General features: G+C 49.2%; 1 protein-coding gene across 2 annotated transcripts in view; it reads right to left on the bottom strand.

Moving 5' to 3' along the window:
• LOC115914764 (gamma-aminobutyric acid receptor subunit beta-4) overlaps positions 1–20,534 on the bottom strand; it is a 79,042-nt gene that overhangs the window by 26,480 nt on the left and 32,028 nt on the right. The window lies entirely within an intron of this gene.

The raw sequence follows: 20,534 nt of genomic DNA, 5'->3' as shown, positions 1-20,534 counted from the left end.
AAGAGATATATGGGAAGGAAATCTGTCATCAGTGGAGCATGAGCCACTGGTAAAGGGGCAGTTCCCTGAAAAATTCCCCATAAATTTGGACAGCAGGAGGAATTTATTCATGGAAAGGGTTGTTAAACATCAGAATGGAGTGCCTAGGGAGGTGGTGGAGTGTCCATCCCTGGAGGTGTCCAAGGAACAACTGGATGTGGCACTCAGGGCCATGGTCTGGCTGACAAGGCTGGGGTCAGTCAGCCACAGGTGGAACTCAATCTTAGAGATCTTTTCCAGCCTAAATAATTCTGTGATTCCCAACCATCCCCAGCTAGCACAATGCCATGCAAACCTCCTGCTCCCCTCCCATCCAACGGAGAAAAGCTGACACTCAAAACTGTTGCTAACACAAGAATTTTACAGAAGGGAGGGTGAGCTGCTGGTGGCTGTTGCTCTGCAGAAACCAAACCCATTGCTGGGCACATCGAGAGGCCTTGGATCAGCCTGTTCAGAGGCACAGCGTGGTGCCACATAATAGAACAGCTTCTTCTTCTCAGGTAAACAAGCAGTACAGGAAGGAGTCTTGTACACACCAACAACAGGAAACATTCTCAGGAAACATTCTCACAACAGGTCTTAAATAGGCTGGGAGACAAGATTTGTGGGGTAAACCAGATGGCATTAAAATCTATGGCTTGATTAGGAAGTGGGCACAAGTCCTGCTGACAGTGACCTCACAGAAGGTAGAGATTTTTTCCCCAAGTCCTTAAATAAAAAGCTATAGGAGTGTGCTTCTTGTTGACAGAGTGATAAGACTGTCTTTTGTCCCCTTAAAAAGGAAATAAGTCTAGAAATTTCTCTCCTCAATTAGATGAAAAGACATCTCATAGGACTTAGGAGACTTCACCTCAAACTTGAGGATAGCTAACTGGACAGAAGCTAAAAAATCTTGCCTAAGCAATTTACTTAAAGAAGATAACAAAGAAACTAATGGCTTTTGTGAGGTGTTTTACTAGGGGCAAAGACCTTTTGCACCTGGCTCGTTTTTTCTCTGTAAAGAGTTTTGTTATTTTGTCTTTTATTAAAACCTTTTTGTTTTTAACACTACCACAGAAGCCATCCTGTTGATTTTAAGCCTTCTGAGGCAGCTGAGCTATCTTGGGTATGAAATAATCTCCAAGAGTTTATGAGACTTAACTCAAATAGACCCAAATTTTTGCAAATGATCTAGAACAGGTGGGACCACAGACACATGGTCTCTTCTCAAGCAGTCCCTGCAGTGCCACAGGAATCCCCTTGACCACATGAATTTGCAGGATGAGCCTTTCTGCTCTGCAAATCCCAGCGAGGAGCTGGTGAGGAGCTTGCTCATGCACCAACATCTGGGCTGAGCACTGAGGCATCTGCCTGCCTGTCTTCTCCCACAGCCTTCATTCCAAGCCAGGTTTGATTAACACCTCTGAAAACAAGCTCAAATAATCCCACATCACGGATAATGCCAGCTTTTGGGTACCTAACTATGATTCAGAAATCCAGACCCACATGCACATCCGAAAGGTCAGGGTGTAAATCTGTGGAGCACACCCAATACAGAGCTATATCTGTCACTTGCTGGGCTGTTTGAAAAGAGCAAAGATGCAGCGACAGCTTGCTGGCCAAGGAGCTGTTTTGCTCTGCTTCTTAAAGGACTCTAAACTCCTGCCTCAGAAGCCTCACAGTCCATCTCTCTGAGGCACAAATATTCTCATTTTGGTCAGGACCCTGTAAAGGAAGATATTGTCCCCAGAATCCCTCCCAGGGTGCTTAGGGCTGCAGTGCAGTGAGAGCACAGAGGAGCAGAGCATCCAAATTCCTGAATCCTCTGGCTCCTGTTGGTAACAGACTCATCCCCTGCCTGTGGGACACTTGGCTATGGAGGCATCCTTTCCATTCCCCCTTTGAGAACTCCACCCACACATCTTGGCAAGCTCCTTCACTGACCTGCATTTCCCTAATCCTTGACAGAGCCCTGCCACACCTCACCCCTAACCAGGCCACCCTGCTGTCACTGCAGGCTCCTGCCAGCCTTCAAGCAGCAGCAGGCAAGAGGTGGCACTGATCTCCAGAAGACAAAAAGGGCAAGCTGCTTACAAAGTGAACAATGCACCTTCTAAAACACATCCTCTGTTTTCCCAGGGCTGATGGAACAGGCTCAGAGGGGTGCTGACAGAAAAGCCTACACCCCAGCCATCAGCTAGAGGATGTTCTTCCTGGGGAAGAGCAGCCAGCCCAGCCCAGGGCTCAGCTCCGCTCTCCAGCCTTTCTGGGTTCCTTGGCACAACAGATTTCTCTGGGAAGCACTGTGGAGGTGAGAACTTGATAATCATGGCTCATGCAGGGCCTCAGGTTTCCCTCAGCCTCTCTCTCTGCTGATTCCTGTGCTCCACTTCTTGCTCTGCTGCTCTCATCACATTGCTGAACAGCAGGCAGGATTTCTGGGCAGAAGGAAGAGCAGGGCAGGTGCCCACCCCACAGTGGTCAGCCCTTCTAAGAGGGATGAAGGGCACTGACATGGCATGGACAGAACCAAGCCATGGGGAAGAGGGACAGGGCAGGCACAGCTGGGGCTGGAGGCAGCACTGGCAGGGCCCCTCCAGCAGGTGAGAGGGGCAGAATGCAGGAGAGGAAGCAGTGAGCTTCCCCTTCATGCCCCATTTCCTGGCCAGGCAGTCATGGAGCACCCATGTGCCACCCTAACATCACACCCTGGCCAGGCTCCAGAGCTGCTGGGACTTTAATCACAGCCTTCCTTGCAGAGGCACACAAGGGTGACACTGCTCTGCAGCAGCAGAATGGCCAGATGGAGCCAAGGCATGCCGGGGTTCATAGGTTCAGGAATCAAGTAATGAGCCTGATTTCCCTCCAAGCCTTGGATGATGAGGCCTTTGTTGTGGGGTTTTATCTGTCACTGGGCTAATATGAGGCTTTCCCAAACCTCCCACTGATCCATGACACTCACCAGCCTGCTGATGCCACAGATATGACACCAGCTGGGTTTCCCAGAGTCACCAGCTGGCAGCAGTTGGCCAATTTACCAGGTTCAGCGAAGAACTTTGAGTTAAACACACCTGGAGCTCTCACACCCCTCCAGCTCTTCCTTCCACCTCACCACTGAGGCACCTTGGTGGGACAGCACAGAGGATGTCCCTGCTGCCTGTGCAGGGGTAAGTGAGGGGTTTTCCCTCTGCACACACACCCAGCAAGCAGAGCTCTCCACTGGTGCTGCTGGAGGAGCAAACAAGAGGTGCAGGAAAATCTGACTTCTTGTCACTAACAGGACACAAAAGAACACAAGCACACCACCGTTCTCAAGGCAAAGGAAAAAAGGGAAGTGTAATTTCTGACTCTAATATTTGTAGTTTTCCAAAAGTGACAGTGGATTGGAGGGTGACAGTGCCACCTCTCCAATGACACTGGACAAACCAGCAGCCCATCAACTCTCTCCTCCTCCATAAAGGAATGCAAAACAATGAGTTATTTACAGAAAGTGTGTGATAAGTTCACTACAAGAATGTCAACATCAGAAGGCTTAGAAAATCTTAAAAAACCAGGGTGACAACTTCTCCCTTGTCTCTAAATGAGAGGTGCAGGAAAATCTGACTTTTCTCTTGTCTCTAAATGAGATAGGTGCAGGAAAATCTGACTTTCCCCTTGTCTCTAAACAAGAGAGGTGCAGGAAAATCTGACTTTTCTCTTGTCTCTAAATGAGAGAAGTGCAGGAAAATCTGACTTTTCCCTTGTCTCTAAATGAGAGGTGAAGGAAAATCTGACTTTCCCCTTGTCTCTAAATGAGAGAGGTGCAGGAAATCTGACTTCTCCCTTGCCTCTAAACTGGCAGTCCAGACCCTCTCCACTCTGCACCAAAGCAGCTCCAGCAGCAGCAAAAATGCTTCCAAATGATGGATCCCACTGGTCTTTGTGGAGGACCATAAAATGCTCAGGCAGGGCCAGAGTCTGGCCATGGCCATCACAGCTGGGGCAAGGGTGGCAGAGCTTTGTGGGGAGCTCCCAGCTGGCCCTGCCAAGGTGATCTGCACTGGGATAGAAGGCAGGACCCACACTGGAAGGGGCACACATGTGCCAGGCCACCCTGTGCAAGCTCCTGCTTCATCTGGTGCCTGCTGGGGGAGGAGAGATGAGGCTGGAAGCAGCGAGATACCACTCCTCACCAGAAACTCCCTGCACCAGGAACTGCACTTTGGAAAGGGTTCACCATGACCCTGGAATTCATTGTTTAAAAAACAAAGGCTGGGACAGGACAAAGGGAGTTTTGAAGGGTGGATATGACTCTCGGGGTCGGCTCCTTGTTCTCTGCCCCCGAGGTGAGTTGGGTGGTCCAGGGAGCGACCCCAGGCTCTGAAGAATGAGACTGGACTCTCTGGTGTTCGGTCTTCAGGTTGTTTATTAAGTCTTATCTACAAAATTTTCTCCCTGGCAGACAGAGGTCTGACCAGCAAGGCAGCCACAACGCTCTCCGCCCGCTCCCAAGGCTGCGCCGTCTTTTATACTACAAATCACGTATATCATATTTACTTTTACTTTCCAATAGCTATCACCCATGTTGGACAGTGCACCTCTACTCTAAACCAATCCCCAAGTGCCAACATCACAGCAGAAGATGGAGACCAAGAAGAAGAAAGAAGAAGGACGAGACACGCCCTGTTCCCTCCATCTTGTCCCCATTACCCTTATACCAAAATTTTTAAAACTTATATTTTCACCCTGTGTACACCTTATAAAAACACCCTTTAAACCTGTGTGACCTTCCAGCCCTCATACCAAACTGGCAGGATCAAAATCCAGCCACCAAGTGTTCCAGGCATCATGCCAAGATCTCCGAGCCCCCTGACAGGGTTTCGGCTCTCGACGTGGTTTTGGGAGACTCCTCACATCCGAAGTGATGTGCAGAGTTCCCACATATGACCAGAAGTTGCATGCCTCCCCTTGTTCTCCCTTTTCCCATCCCAAGGAAAAGCAAGCTTTGCAAAGACACCTGCAAACTCTGCCCAGCTGGGCTTTGCTACCAGAGCTGAGCTGGCCATGTCAGGCTGCCCTGCCCTGCCCTGCCCAGCACCCCACTGTGGGAGCTGAAACGCCAGAATCACCAGCTCTGGCCAGGGGGAAGCTGTTTCAGCCCTGCTGAGGCTCACTGACCTAAAAAGCAGGTTCCTCTTTGTTAAAAGGGCTTGTGTGCTTCAGAAGAAGCCTCTCCTCCCTCTCTGCCAGCCCAGCAGTGGCCAGATCCCTCAGTTTGTCCCCAGGGTCTGATACCCAGCAGCTCCCAGCTCCAGCAGCACTCCCAGGACTTTCACAGAATCACAGAATCACAGAATCACCGGGTTGGAAGAGATCTTCGAGATCATTGAGTCCTACCCAACCCCAACACCTCAACCAAACCCTGGCACCCAGTGCCACATCCAGGCTTTGTTAAACACACCCAGGGATGTGTTTAACCTGGGCAGCCATTCCAGAACTTCATCACCCTTCCTGTAAAAAGCTTCAACTCCCTGCAGCAGCAGCAGCAGCAGCAGCCCCTGAGCTGCCCTCCCGTCCCAGCTGTGTGTGGGATGGCTCTGGGCACCACAGCTCCCCTCCTGCAGCTCAGATGGCACCTGAGCTGCTGGAAAGCTGGGGAGTGGCTGTCCCTGAGGGATCCCTGCACATGCCTGGCTCTGCTGAGCAGCTCTGTGCCAGCTGCCGGCGCCAGCCCCTGACGCCCCCACTCCCAAGGGTTCCAAGGCCTTTCCAAAGGCTTTTTCCTCTCCCCTTCCTGCTCTGGGAGGCACACAAGGCAGAGGTGAGAGCTGGCAGACACTCGTGGTGCTGAGGTGCTCCCCTGTGAGCAGAGCTCACAAAAAACACTGCAGAAGGAAGAGGAGATTACCTGGGGGCCCCGCGTGTTGGGATGATGGGCTGTCCTACCAGCTGCTGAGGACAGGAATGCTAAAATCCATCTCCAGATGAGAGGATATTGATAATTACAGCCTGTCCTGAAGCTCAGCTGAGCCCCCAAACCAAAGATGGTGTACACTGTGAGAGGCTGGAGTGTTGACACGGCAGGGGCATGAATGGAGGTGTTTCCTGCAGAACCCCAGAGGCAACAAACTCAGCCAAGCATGCACAGGGATTCCCCAGACTCTCAGAGGACAGGGCAGAGAAGTCTGAGGGAACAGCAGCTGAGTCACAGCAAGAAGGGAAATAAGCTGGCACTACTGGTGTGAATTCAAGAATGAATTTCCACTGGCTCATTTTCCAAACACCTTTATTAACATCTATCCTATAAGCTGCTTCTCCTCCTCCATCTCACAGAGCCCCTTTTGGGAGTGAAATGCTCCTTGGGAAGCAAACCTGGCCCTGGCCCTGGACCCCTCTCTGTGGCGCTGGCTCTGTGCAGCCCGGGAGCAGCAATGAACCCACTGACACCAAAGCTGCCTCCTGGAGAAGTGTCCCAGGCTAAGATGTCAGATCTGAGCACAGGAACAAACATGCTTGTGCAGAGAAAGGCACACTTTGGGGGCAACAAGGCAGTGAGAGGACTTGAGAACCAGGGGAGGGGACTAATGCAGGAGAGGAGCCACTCCTGCCATGGGGAGCACGGGCTGGGTGCTGCTGGAGCACTCACACCCTGGGAGGCAGCAGGAGGCTGAAGATGGAGGTAGCAGATATCATCTGAAGCCACCATAACTCAGTGAGGACACAGAACAGCTGCTGGTGGGCCAGCCATGGCTGTTAAATGTGTGCAGGGATGTGCCCAAACCACCAAGGGACACAGCAATTCAGAGAGTCAGCTCAGACTGGGAGCCTGAGCCTCCTTGTCCATGGATCAAGGAACAGCAAGGGGTGGGCAGGAGCAGTGAAGGCACCACAGGGCATCGTGTCCCTTTCTGTCACTGCAGTGACAGGAGGGATACAAAATCGAGGAGCCACTCTTCTCCTGCAGTCCTGTGTCAGTTTGCAGGACACAAACATGCTCTGAACACAGGTGCAGTTCTTACCAATGTGTTTGTGTTGGTTTTGGAGACACAGGTGTATGTGTCAGCCCAAAAGTTCATAGCCTGTCTTCAGTGACAGCAAAGAGAATGGCAGGGGGGAATAGAAGTTTAAAAGGGTCTTTGTTGTGATACTTAATTCTGCAGCTATTTGGACTTAAGGATCTCCTCAGTCAGAGCTGGTACCTGCTTAATTGAAGACACTCAGTTTCTCTTATGAGAGCTTATCTTATTTCTCAAAATATTCAACCTTTGGCCTCTGCAGTCTTGTGGCTGTGAGTCCTTCACTGTTTGCACATCACTTTAAACAGGTACAAGTCAGGTTTTCTCTTTTCCAACTCCCTGTAGTGCACGTATTGAGCTGGTAAACAACCACAACCTTGTGCTCTCAGGCTCACAGTGTCCCACCTCCTTTTAGACAATTCAGGTTATTCGTTACTCATCAGAGCACGAATAACCACAAACACTCTCAGAACTAGCTGAGAGGCTCTGATAGAGGCAGGAGACAGCAAGGCAGGGAGAACTGTTGCAGGGGTTAAGCAGAGAGCAGAGCTCAGGCAGAGTCTGATGTTCAGCAATGGGTTGTTGCACAAGAATAGACTGAAGGCAAGGTAATGGAAATAACTTTCCACAGAGCCTGTGCAATTAGATGTTACAAAAGCATGAAGTCAGGAGCCTAAGAGTATTTTGGAAGGTCTAAGCATTAATATGGAAAATAAATTCAAGTTGTTATGGAAAGGATAGCTCAAGGATGCTGAGCCTGCTGCTGCAAGGCTCCATCTTCCAACTGCTTCCATGTTTGAACAGAACTCCCAGCAGCTGCTCCCCAGATCCCCAGCACAGCTCCTGAGGGACACACCTCGTGGGCAGGCTGGGTCAGACCATTTTCCTTCGTGCTGTGACCTAGAGAACCCTCAGCACTGAGCTAGTCCAGGGGCAGAAGTGTGCAGGCTCATTAGGGGCTCCACTAGACCCAGGCACCAGGACCAGAAATTGAAAGAATAATGTGTGTGGAGAGGTCAAATATTTGCTCAGAATACAGCAATTCTGGCAACACAGATATTGCCTTGTGCCTGGTCCATTTTTGTGGATGACAAACGAGTTGGATACCTTTCAGTGGGGCTTTGGAAGTGAAGGTGACTGTTCCAGGCTGCTACTGGAGGCTCTTTCACCAAGCACTTGTAAGGTACTGGGAACAATAACTTTCTGCAGGGGGAGAAAGTGCACTGCTCTTCTGCTGCTGCAGAGCTCTGGACATGAGGGATAGAAGGTTTTGCAACTCACCTCTAGCTCTGGCTGTACCACTTGACTTTTCCCCCCACCCCGACTTTGATAAAGAACCTCCTTTTGGAGAAGCAACCAAATAAAAGTCCTTCCCTATATAAGCAAATGACATATGGTCTCCTTGTCCAAGATCACAAAAGAACATTAGGAAAGCCAAGATGCTCCAGAAAGAGGGAGAAAAATGGAACATCTGACTTAGTAAAAACCAAGCTGCCACTGCCAGAGACTAATGAACAGTTTGCTGGCTTCAACTTCTTTGATGATTAAACACCAGCTCCTGTTCCCGTCATTCTTGGGAAAGAAATTAAAGGACAAAGTAGTCCTCAAGTATGTTTCATTTGAAGGAGGGGATAGGAGAAAGAAGGGGAATTGTTTTGAAGGGGAGAAGACAGGATCTGCCTGCAGTCAGCTGCAAGGAATTGGAACGGTGTAAAACGTAGAGGAATGTACAGGAATGTATAGGAATGTACAGGAATGTAGAGGAATGTACAGGAATGTACATGAGTATATAGGAATGAATGTACAGGAATGTACAGGAGTATATAGGAATGTAAAGGAATATATAGGAGTATACAGGAAGGTACAGGAATGTACAGGAATATACAGGAATGTACTGGAATGTACAGGAATGTACAGGAATATATAGGAATGTACAGGAATGTACAGGAATGTACAGGAATGTACAGGAATTTACAGGAATGTACAGGAATGTACAGGAATATATAGGAATGTACAGGAATGTACAGGGATTTACAGGAATCTACAGGAATGCACAGGAAACACTGAGCACAGCCCTTCTTCTGCAAGCTCATCACAGAGGGGTTTGTCCATCTCCAAGCAGATAAATGAAGGCACCCCAGACCTCAATGAGCAGCAGTTAACCTGCCATCAGTAAATACCTGCCAGCAGCCTCTCCAGCCTGAGACAGCACAGAGGCTGCTCAGACTCTCACCTTTGCTTGAGGCAGGAGGCAGCAGCTATCTTGTACTTACTGTACTTTTCATGGGGGGAGCATCCTGCCAAAATGCTGCTTTTAATTTCTGTTCTGGTGCAAGTGCCAGTGCCCAGCTTACAAGTCTGAAGTTCTGCATGACAGTTGTTGTACATAAAGTGACAAATATTTCAGATATTGCCCTTCTCCCTACACTTCAGCCCAGCAGGTGGGAAAGACACAACTCCTTTCCCACCTTCCTTCTTTTTGAATAGCCAGATGTCAGCACTGACTTGGGAATCAGGGAGAGCACTCTTCCAGCAGTGCAAGGAGGGGCTGGCTTCTAGGATATACTCTATGCCCTTCTGTGCTGCAGGTCTGTGTGCTCTTGAACTCATTTTCTTCAAGACCTGAGAAGTACTTTGCATAGATATGTTCCCCTCACTAATCTGATCTACTTTTGTAGTAATTTGCATGTGTTTAATTGCTGAATGCATGACCAGAAACTGGGACAGGTGTCTGCAATATCCTCAACATCCCAGGGTGTGCACAGAAAGTGTGGCTTTGTTGCCCTATTTCTCTCCTGCCTGGCCCTGTCCCTGCAGCACCTGGGATGGTGCTGGCCCTGCAGGTGTCAGCTAGAGGACATAGCTGGGTCCTGGCCCAAAGGGACCTGCTGTGACAAGGCCTTCAGAGTCCTGAGCCTGCACCTCAGAGCCCTGTCTGAGCAGGAGGCAGCACCTGCTGAGCTGCCCCAGTCCTGCTGGGAGCAGAGATCAAGGGGAAAGAGGCAGAACTGATGGGCACAGGGATGAGCATCACCTGCTCTGTGGGCACAGGCACAACAGCAGCCTTGCTCACAGTTACAGGCAGCAATCCCAAACTCACCACCTGCAGCACATCATCCTCAGGCTTTGGAAACACCACCAGGCACTTTCCACCCTGAGCTGTGAAATCTGGGAGCTGGTGCACACCATTCCTGAGGTCTGCTCTCCTCCCTCTGCCCCCCAAGGACCAGCAGCCAGGCCAGCCCAGAGCCCTTCCTGCCCTCAACTGTCCTTTTCTGCACCACCAGCTGGATTGCTCTCAAACCCCACCACAGCCTGAGAAATTGCCTTTTCCAGAGAGCAGTCACTTAATGGGGACACATTTTGTTTCCTGCAGCGTGCCGTGGCAAACCAGCACAGAAGGGCACACTTTGGCCAGACACCCACCTAAGGGCAGAGAAGCAAAGCCATACATACATTTTGGGAAAGGCACTACATGAATTTGGCCATTCTGGGGGCAGAAAGGGAGGCTGTTACACAATCTTCCAATCCTAGATGGGCTGGGAACTGCTAGGGAACTCACATTTATGTTTTGCTAGAGCATCAGATGTCTCCAAATGGCTGCTCCAAGCCTTCCCAAGTCCCTTTTCTCCCTTACCATATTTACTTAAGGCAAAATCTTACCTAAGCCCCTTTTGTTAACTGCCTCAAGCTCTCCCCAGGCATGCACAAGGCCACCCATGCCCACAGTGTGGGACACACAAACATTAATGCCCTGTTTGTGTGGAGTCCTAAAGAATGATAACCAGGCATCGCAGAGCTGGGAAAGGGAATCCAAGAACTTGCTTTTATTTCAAGATGCTTTTTGGTGTGAAGTGCTTGGTGATTTAAAACAGATTATGTTGACCCACCACAGAAAAATCTGGTGCTTTCCAAGGCCATCTTCACCTTCCTCTGCTGATCTGCACTAACCCAGCCCTCTCCCCCACTGCCTTCCACACTCAGGTGCCTGAATCCCACCTCTCTGCTCCCCTTTCCTCTCCTTCCTGCCTCACAGCCTGTGCTGCCAGCATCCTCCTGTACACACATATTGCCATATCTAATATACAGCCATGAAAGCTCAAAAATGCTTTTAATAATTACTTGGTATTTAATTAAACATGCAACAACCAGCCTATTAGAGTAAATTAAATCTGAGTGAGACATTTGAACAGTGACTAGTGAAGATATCGGTTTCTAAAGCTCTCAGAAGGAGGGAGGAAGAAAACTGGATTATGTCAAGGGAAAGTTGATGCTGGAAGATGAGTGATGCTTCCTAAACCTTTCCCCCACATCTCTGGGCAAGTGCTAAATGTGTAAACACAGAAATTATTTTTTCCTCCCTGAGGAAAAAAATTAGACAGAATTTGTAATTCCCTGTGCTGTCAAGACCTGCAGTGCAGTTTGGGGCTGCAGAGGTAGGGATTCATGTTATAAATGAAGCAATATTATTACTTTACATGGCAAAATAAAATGCAGTATATCCAGCTCTGAGCATTGAAACCATGACACTCTGCTACAATATCAAGGCACACAGGGCCTTGAAGACATTGTTTTAACTCAGGGAAGGAAGGTTTCCTGTTTCAGGTTCTGAAAATTGCCAGAAAGATGTCATTTCCCAGGAGCTAGCCAGAGGCAAACAAATCCTTTACATCATTTAAGACAACTAGCACCTCCTGGATGAAACCATCACCTCAGCTAGGCTGGCACAGATTGGCTTGACCAAAAACTTAGACTGGTGTTTGCTTCCTGTGGAAAGCAAAATTTGATCATGTGAGAAGGATGAAGCAGATGGTGATGAGCAGAACATGAAGAAGTGAAGATGAAGATGAAGTAGATGGTGAGGAACGGAACATACTTCTGCCAGGGGGGTTCAGTTAGGTCAGGCATGGTCTCAGCACAGAGGATGGCAGCCCTGGAGTTGGAAAAACAAGGCCTGCTTTTCAACAGGAGCAAGCAAACTGGACACAAACCATTTCCCCTGCAAACCCTCAGCCTCCTGCTCCCAGAGACCCGGCTCTGTATCTGGGGTGACTTTCTGCAGGTGAATATTCTGCACAGCTGCATCTGTGGCCCCTCAGGTGACAACCTCAGTGGGAAGGAATGGTGTTAGAGAAAAGGGTCAGAAATCAGTTTTGCCAGCTGTGGTGTGGACAGAGCACTGTCCACTCCTGCTGGGACAGCTGGAAAGGGCAGGGCATCAATGGATCTGTTCCAGGGAAGAATTTATACTGTCATGGAAGAAGTCAGCATGATGGATGGATGGATGGATGGATGGATGGATGGATGGATGGATGGATGGATGGATGGATGGATGATGGATGGATGGATGGATGGATGGATGGATGGATGGATGGATGGATGGATGGATGGATGGATGGATGATGGATGGATGGATACCTCCTCCTCCATCCATGGGTGAGTCTGCCTGTGGTTATTCCAGGCCCAAGCCAAGGGAACCAGCCCAGGCTGAGGCCAGCAGCAGTGCCCACCATAAGGACCCTGCTGGTCCTCTTCCACTTCATCCACCCCAGTGCTGGCTGTGGGATCCCAGACCTGATGGGTGAGTGCTGGTAGCACTGCAAACACCATTCACACTGCAGCTGTAGGAAACACTCCTGATTCTGCTGAACAAGTCAAGCTTATTGCAGGAGGCACGAAGGGGGAAAAAAAGAGGTTTCAGCAGGCTGTGGAGGTCCACAAGCAGAGCAGACTTTGACTTCACAGCCAACTGGATGGGGAGAACAAGCTGCAGTCCCTGTCCACGCTGAGTGAGTGCTCGCTGCAGCACCAGGACCAACAGTCCTGGAGCCAAGGAGCTCTATTTGCAGAGCTGGCAGGGAGCCCACGGGAGCTCAGTAAATAAAGTATCCAGATAATAAAAATACCCAAAAGCACTGTTTAATTTTTTTTTTTTTCTGAAGGATCTGATACAGAGAGAAGTGTAGGGCAAACCCATCCCTCCAGAAGAGTGGAGCACACAGCACCTGAAGGGTCTGGTGGCTCCCAGCTGGTACAGCAGAATATCTGACACTCCTTTTTGGGGCAAGCAATAACGAGGCTCAGACAGGAGCTTCTGCATTGTAAAACCTCACATCCCCTGCCACCCTAGCTACAAACTCCTGATGGATAAAAGGGTCAATGCTTCGGGTATCAGGGACCTAGGGAAGCATCAGAGGAGGTGGTCAGGGACACAGAAGGCACAGGCTGCCCTCCCCTGCAGTCACACTGGAGATTCAGGGGTAGCAGGGTGCTGCAGAGGGAAAAGGAGGTGAGATCCAGCCTGTAAGCACTGAGCATGGTCTGGGTTTGCTTCCCTCCTCAGCAGAGCCTCAGATGGGAGGTCAGCAGCCCCCGGGACATGCAGGCAGGGGTGTGTGAGATGGCATGCTCAGCCAGGTGACCCAGCACACCCGCAGGAGAGCAGCTGCGCACACCCGACAAGCAGTGACGTGGGAGGGGCCAGTGCATCTTGCCTTTTACTCCCTCCTCTGCCATTTTTTTCTGGCTGGGGCTGGCCTGAGATTCTGTTTGTGCCAGGGCAGCAGGGACTGCCCACAGCTCATCCCACATGTGTGCATGCCCTCCTTCCCCAAAATGATCCCTTCATCTGGCTAGAGGACCTCTCTGGAGCTCCAAGCAGCTCAGCAGACCCTCTTCCTTCCACCATCCCTTTTCCTTGAATGTTCCTTTTTCTCTGTAGCCTAGCAACTCAGCACAGACTCAGAATATTAACAGCTCCTGTCCCCACACACGATCTTCTCCAGAGGCCTGAAAAATGTGATAGCAGAGAGGCTGAGAGGGGTAGGAGCAAACATGAGAGATGTGGGGAGCGTGCAGGGAGCCTCTCCCAGCATTCAGAAACAGCAGAGCCATTCAGCTGTCGGATCTGCCACCTTCACTTAACATGTACATAACATATAGAGCTATTTATAGCCCCATTTATTTACATATTCAAATAGCAGCACGACACGCAAGCGCTTGTATTTGGATTTAGGTTCTATATTGAGGTACTGGCACTCTTGCACAAAATACATTCTCTGTTGCTGGGTGCTTTAAATGTATATATGACAGGATGTCAGAAGGTCAGATTCTCAAGGTCTAATTTGGTTTTCAATCAAATCAGATGAAGCTTTCACTTGGGGGGAGAGCTACTTTAGCATTCTGCAGTAATCCTCTCCAATGCTGCAACATTGCTATTGAAACAGGTGGCAGTTTGGAACATTGCTCACAAATAGAGCCAGCTTTTTAATACATGTATATATATAAAAAATATATATAGGCTGGGGGAGTTTTGCCCATGTGAAAACATGAATAAAAACTTAAGCAAGGGGGGGGGGGATTATCCCAAGCACTTTTCTGCAGTAGGAATTCTAACTACTACAGGAATGCTGGGGTGCAAGCTGAAGTGGTTCATACCAGCACCATACAACACTGACATGTTCAGAGCTAAAGATAACTCGGCTGCTAGAGGAACAGATGGAGCACTGCAAAGCATAGCCCCGTTCAGCTGAAGGCACGCTGCAAAGCATCCAGCCACAGCCTCTCCTCCCCCCCAGCACGACTCCTCTCCTGGCGTGGGGCGCACGCACCTCCCCAGTGCTCAGGGAGCTCTGAGTGCACACAAATGGCCCCGTTTGGGAACCTGCCTGGAGAGCAGAGCACGGGAACTCTGCTTCTGAGCGCTGCAGCAGGCTCAGCTCAACCCTCCAACGTGTCCTGGAGGACTCCCTGCTCCTCAGGGAGGGCAGCACCCTGGAAAGGCTTGTGGCATTCACATTCTCTGAACACAGAGAGACATAACTCTCTCTCACAGGATTTTTCCTGAAGAAGAGAAAACAATTCTTATCTCTACTCGCTGCTCCTGTTGTTTGTGCACATGTGGAATGTGTTAAGAAGATTGTTTACCTGAAGTGATTTGTCAATTAAATTCTACTAAAGATTGTTTTGATTCATTAGCCAAGCACTCCAAGCTGTGTCCTGGCTATCTCAGAGAGTCACAGGTTTTTCTTTAGTATCTTTTCTGTAGTATCCTTCTAGTATCTCTTTAGTATAGTTTTAATATAGTATTAATGTAATAATTAATGTATAGTTTTAATAAATCAATTGTTCAGCATTCTGAATCAATGGAGTCAGATGCCAATTACTCCTTATGTCAGGGGTGCCCTGAATTGGATAAAGACACACTGGGGGATCACTCTTGACTAGCACTGCCACCAGGTTTTGTTCATGCTGCAAACCCCAAGCTCTGGGCTGGGAATCAGCCAGTTCACCCCACAGCTTTGCCATAACCCAGAAATTCCCATTGTGCAGACAAAGAGATTCTGCAAACTCTCCCATTAAGATATCAGGTGAATGCTGAAAGGCTCCCAGGCAGAAACAAGCAGAGTAGAATAAAAAGCTTCAGGGGCAAGAGAGAGAATCATTCCCTTGTCCAGCACTTCAGTCTTGCTCCAGCAAGGTTCCCACAGTTCACCTCCCACTTATGGCCAAATCGTGCCATTTGGCCAACAAAAATATTCATCCAAGGTCATCATTAATGTTGAAAAAGTCACAGCCCATCATCACAAGCACAGGGGAGCCCTTTTGGGGAAGCAGAGGAGCTGTCCCCTCACAGGAGGAGCCTCAGGCTGTCTGGTGGCAGGACTGCTGCTCCACCAGGCTGCTCCACAGGCACAGAGTCCTTGAGACCTCTGTCTCCAAAGGAATTCCTGGGGCTTTGTGCAGATCCAGCTTCCAGCTGGCCACGGTGTTCGGAGAGCCTGCCTGGTGATCTTTGGCTTGTTACTTAGCAACTGGGCTGAAGCAGCGGTGAATTCACTGGGCTGTCACTGCAGTCACAGCAGAACCAGGAGCAAGGGCGCGGGGAGAGCTCTGCCATGGCAATGGGATAACTTGTGAAGCATTATGGGAGGCAGGCGCGATTTTTCCCTTCTACAAGTTGCCATAAATGCAGTAAATATTGACATATGAGTCACACTGACCTATTTTCCAGCTTTTAGGCCGGGACAATCTCTTTGCAACTGATTTCAGAAGTAGTGAATGGGGAGCACTTCAGGCTCCTTCACAAGTTCACTTTATCCCTGATTATTTTATTCAACCCCTTTGGAAGAACCATCCCCATCTTTCAGGCAGACAGAGGACAACTCCTTATTTAAACTTGAGCCCCCAATCCCTGCCCACCACCCTGCAGAGCACCCCTGAGACCAGATGCTTTCCTTGTCCTCACAGTCTGTCTCAGTCCAAGGGATGTTTCAGCACAACCAGTGGGAATTCTGTTAAAGAAGGGCACTGTCTGATGTGAGCAGGTGTCCACACCTGATCTTTGGCTTTTTAGGCAGTCTCAGTGCTGGTGAAAGTCACCCTAAGCCTCAGCACTCACAGGATATCACTGCTTCAAGGATAAAAAAATCCTAAGCACAAATCTAAGGATGGCAGGTGAGGTGTGTCCCTGGCATCAGCTTTGCAAAGGTGTTTCTGGAAATCAGTGCATTTCTACTTTTGCTCTCTCTCCAGACAAGCCACAGAGCAGGCAGTTGTGCCTCCTGCATGCAAACAAGAGCATCTCAAAGCTGCCAGGTCCAGAGTGCTTTGGAGATTGCTCTCCACCCTGCCACAACCATCTTTTATTGCTCCAAACATCCCTCCAGCAGCAGGAAAAACCATCAATGTGCTGCTGCTGCTTTCCCTCAGCCAGCCCAGTGGCTGTGTGTTTCCCATTTCCCACTGCTGGAGAAGCAAAGTGAGCAGGTCCTGTGTGACTGATGGCAGTGTGCACATGGACCTTTGCCTCCCCTGGTAACTCTCCCCTCCAGGAGATGCAGTTTCAGTGCACAGAAGCAGCGCTGCTTGATTTCCCAGCCATGCCATGCACTGCAGCCCCACACAGCAGGAGCTGAAGGGACAAGAGCTGTGTGACCCCAGCAGAGGAGGGCACAGGCCCTTGCAGCCCTGAAGGAACCTTCCATCCCAGCTGCCTGCTGCAATAGCCTGGTTTAGCTCACACAGAAGCCCCTTGTGAATAAGAACAGCACAAAACCCAACCTGCCCATGCCTGTAGGGATTGCCCACCCCAAGTCAGAGCTCTGCCATCCTCACCACGAGCACATCAAGACTTATAGAATCAGTAAGGTTGGGAAAGATCTCCAAGGTCATCAGGTCCAACCTTTGACCAAACACCCCCATGGCCACTAAACCATACCACACACTGCCAGGTCTGCTCAGTTTTTGAGCACTGCCAGAGATGGTGATTTTACCACTCCCCTGGGGGGAGCCTGTTCAAATTATTAACCACTCATTCAGGGAAGAAATTTTTCGTGATATCCAATGTGAATACCCCCTGAATCCTTCTCCATCACCAAGGCCCCACAGCCCCCTCTGCTACCTACAACACTTCCATCCCAGGAGCCTCCAGCAACCCAGCAGGACTAAATCCCCTGCAGCACCATGACAGAGCACCAGCTGCAGCTCAGCACCAACCTCCCAGCTTTCCCATATTTTGGCAGTCCTAAATATTCAGCAGCCTTGAATACCAAGATGTGATGTATACACACACACACAGAGTCACAGGGCTGGGGATACCCAAGGCTACAGAGAAACATTTGCAGCACTGGAGTGTCATGTCATACTTGTATCTCACAGCACATAACTCCAGAAAACTCCGACTGCAGGATTTAAATGCTTTAACCTTTGCTTTTAAAAAACATTTCAATACCCAAGGACATAGAGACTGAGGAGTATCTGCATGTAATTTCTCAATTGAAAAGAGACAGCAACAAAACAGAACGTTTTCAATTAAGAGTAAGGAAAACATTGACACATTTCAAGAGAGTAGATGGTACTAAAAGGCACTGCATAATAGTAGAGCTTTCTTCTTTAAAATCTTGTTTTTTAAAGCTCAAGGCATCTACAGCAATGGAAAATCCTTTTCAAGGACACATTGCAGCAAAGTTGGGTTTGTCCAGTATTGCAGGTGTACAGATATTCCACAAAAAACAGAACTGCAAAGCCTGCTCAGGACACATTCCACCACAAAGTCTATTTCAAGCATGCCCAAAAGATGGAAAATTTGATATAGTGAGGAGAGTGATGCCCCACTGATGATGATGTTACAGGTTGTAGGATGAACTGTCCTGGTCAAGAACACTCTTACACAAAACCTGGTCCACTTCATTTTGGGTTAAAAGCCAGTTGAAAACCCTTGCAGCTCATGGTTGTCTGGAGACATGCTTTACATCTCTCTTGAGCAGGGAAATCTGCCAAACCAGACAGCTTGTTTTTGAAGCAAGCTTCGAGAAGTTGGGCAATAACAGCCACGATGCTTCCTGCTGTAACCTCCAAGAGATCCAGTGCCAGCACCAGAGCAGTCACTCCAACAAGGCACAGCCTGGCAGGAGGGGCACAGGGCTGGGAAGCAGTGAGCCATTGGAAGAGGTTGCCCAGAGAAGCTGTGGCACTCCCTGGCTGTGTCCAAGGCCAGGCTGGATGGGGCTTGGAACAACCTGGGGTGGTGGAAATTGTCCTGGTTTGGAATGAGATGAGCTTTAAATCCCTTCCAACCCAGACCATTCTGAAGGAAAACATCAAGGTCAGCTTTGCCAAACCCCATGCCCTGACCCCTAACCCCTCCCCACTGCAGGCTGTCCCCCAGCAAAAGGAATTGGCAATGCCACAGGCATCCTTCCTTTCACAGCCCTGTTCCTGCAAATGTTTTTATCTGGAAGCCTTGTTTCCTACACTAGCCCTCTGCAACAATCCTCTTGTAACTTTTCAACTTGTCACCAGGTTTATAAAACTTTAAAGCTGGTGCTATAACAAACTGAAATGATGTTATTGCAGATGTAGGAGAGCATCTTGGGATGAATAAATTATAGGAGGCACAAAGAAATCATGACTATAATGGCTGGATGCTCCGAGCTGTCTACGGTGTGCAGACACAGGAGGGAGCAGGTTTAGGACTGCACAGATCATAGGGCAGGAAAATTGAAGCCTTATGAAGGGTAACCTCCTCTTATTTCAAATGCATACAAAACTTCTGGTAGTTTTCCTTATTGAAATAGTTCATTAATACTTCAAGGCAGTCTGAACTGTCTGGTGCTAGAAAAACACATCCCCAGAGATTGCCTAGAGAGGGAAAAGGCTGCTTTGGAAGGATTAGTCCTTGTCTAGTCCCACCATGCAGGAATATACAGCACACCCTGAGTCCTCAGCTGCATGGAAGGACATCCAGCAGTGGGGGAAGACCTGCAGCTCTTTCTGAAGCCATTGGTGCTGCTCAGAACTGCACCCCCAGAAGCAGACCCTTGAGCTGAGTGACTCTGGGCAGCATTCAGGCCACGAAGCACAAGGACAGACACCCCCTGCCTGCTCCAGCTGAGTGTGACATGAGCTCCACACTGCCAGAGCTCTTCATTCCCCAGCTCAGAAACGCTGCTGGGCTCCTCAGTAACCTGGCACCACACCAAGAGACCTGCAAGTGTCACTGCCCCAGTGTCGCTGCACACCAACAGGAGTCCATAAACACCTGCAGGCTGTTCCCTTCATGCCTTGAGTTTTCAGCTTTTCTATTTTTGAGATCTTGCACTGCATTAGTGTGAAGCTCTGAACCCCATCCAGAGTGTTGGGAAGTTCTCTTCAGTTTGCTCAGACAGAACAACCCTTCCAGGCCTGAGAGCCAAGGACACCATCACAGCCCCAAAAAATACAAACAAAAGTAAATTAGGGGGAAGCAAACTGGGGGAATTCAGGTGACTTCATCCTCTGAAGCTGTAATTGGGGAATGAAGCTCTGCTATGCAAATAGACCAAGCTTATATCTGTCCAAAGAACTCATATCCATCTTGGGTGTAGGCTCTGCCAGGCTCCTGCACTGCCCAAGGTGTGCCTGTTAAAGGCCTTTCATAAACACTTTTTTATTTTAAGTCTAGAGCCTCTGCTCTAGGTTGTCGCTATAGGACATGAAACAACACATTGCACACATGCAGCTCTTCCAAGGTAAAAAGAGAATTTTTAATTTCTGACTCCAACATTTATAGATTTCCAAAAGCTACAGTGGATTGGAGGATGACAGTGCCACCTCTCCAATGACACTGGACAAACCAACAGTCCATCAAATTTCTCCTCCTCCATAAAAGAATGCATAAGTTATTTACATAAAGTGTGCGAGGAAGTTTGTTACAAGAATGTTAACATCAGAAGGCTTAGAAGAACCTAAAAAATCAGGGCTACACCAGGGAGCCATTCCAGGCATCACCCTGCTCACTGCAACTCAATCCCAGATCACCTCAAAGGAGAAGGGCTGGGTGAGCTCTCCAGGAGACACCGTCCCTCCGTCCTTCATGGCTCACCTGAGCTACTCAGCAGCAGCAAGAAGACATTCCTCCTCTCAGCCTGCCTTCAAATCACCACCCTGCAAATGTGTACAGCAGATGAAAAGACTCCAGTGAGGCCTTTCATCTTCATGGATCAGCACTTCCCAGAGGGTCTGCCACTCAAATGTGCCCTC

The sequence above is a fragment of the Camarhynchus parvulus genome, chromosome 4A (assembly GCF_901933205.1).
Source record: "Camarhynchus parvulus chromosome 4A, STF_HiC, whole genome shotgun sequence".
NCBI classification, from domain to species: Eukaryota; Metazoa; Chordata; class Aves; order Passeriformes; family Thraupidae; genus Camarhynchus; species Camarhynchus parvulus.
Note: the sequence above shows the minus strand (reverse complement) of the source record. Positions and strands in the feature narration are given on the sequence as shown.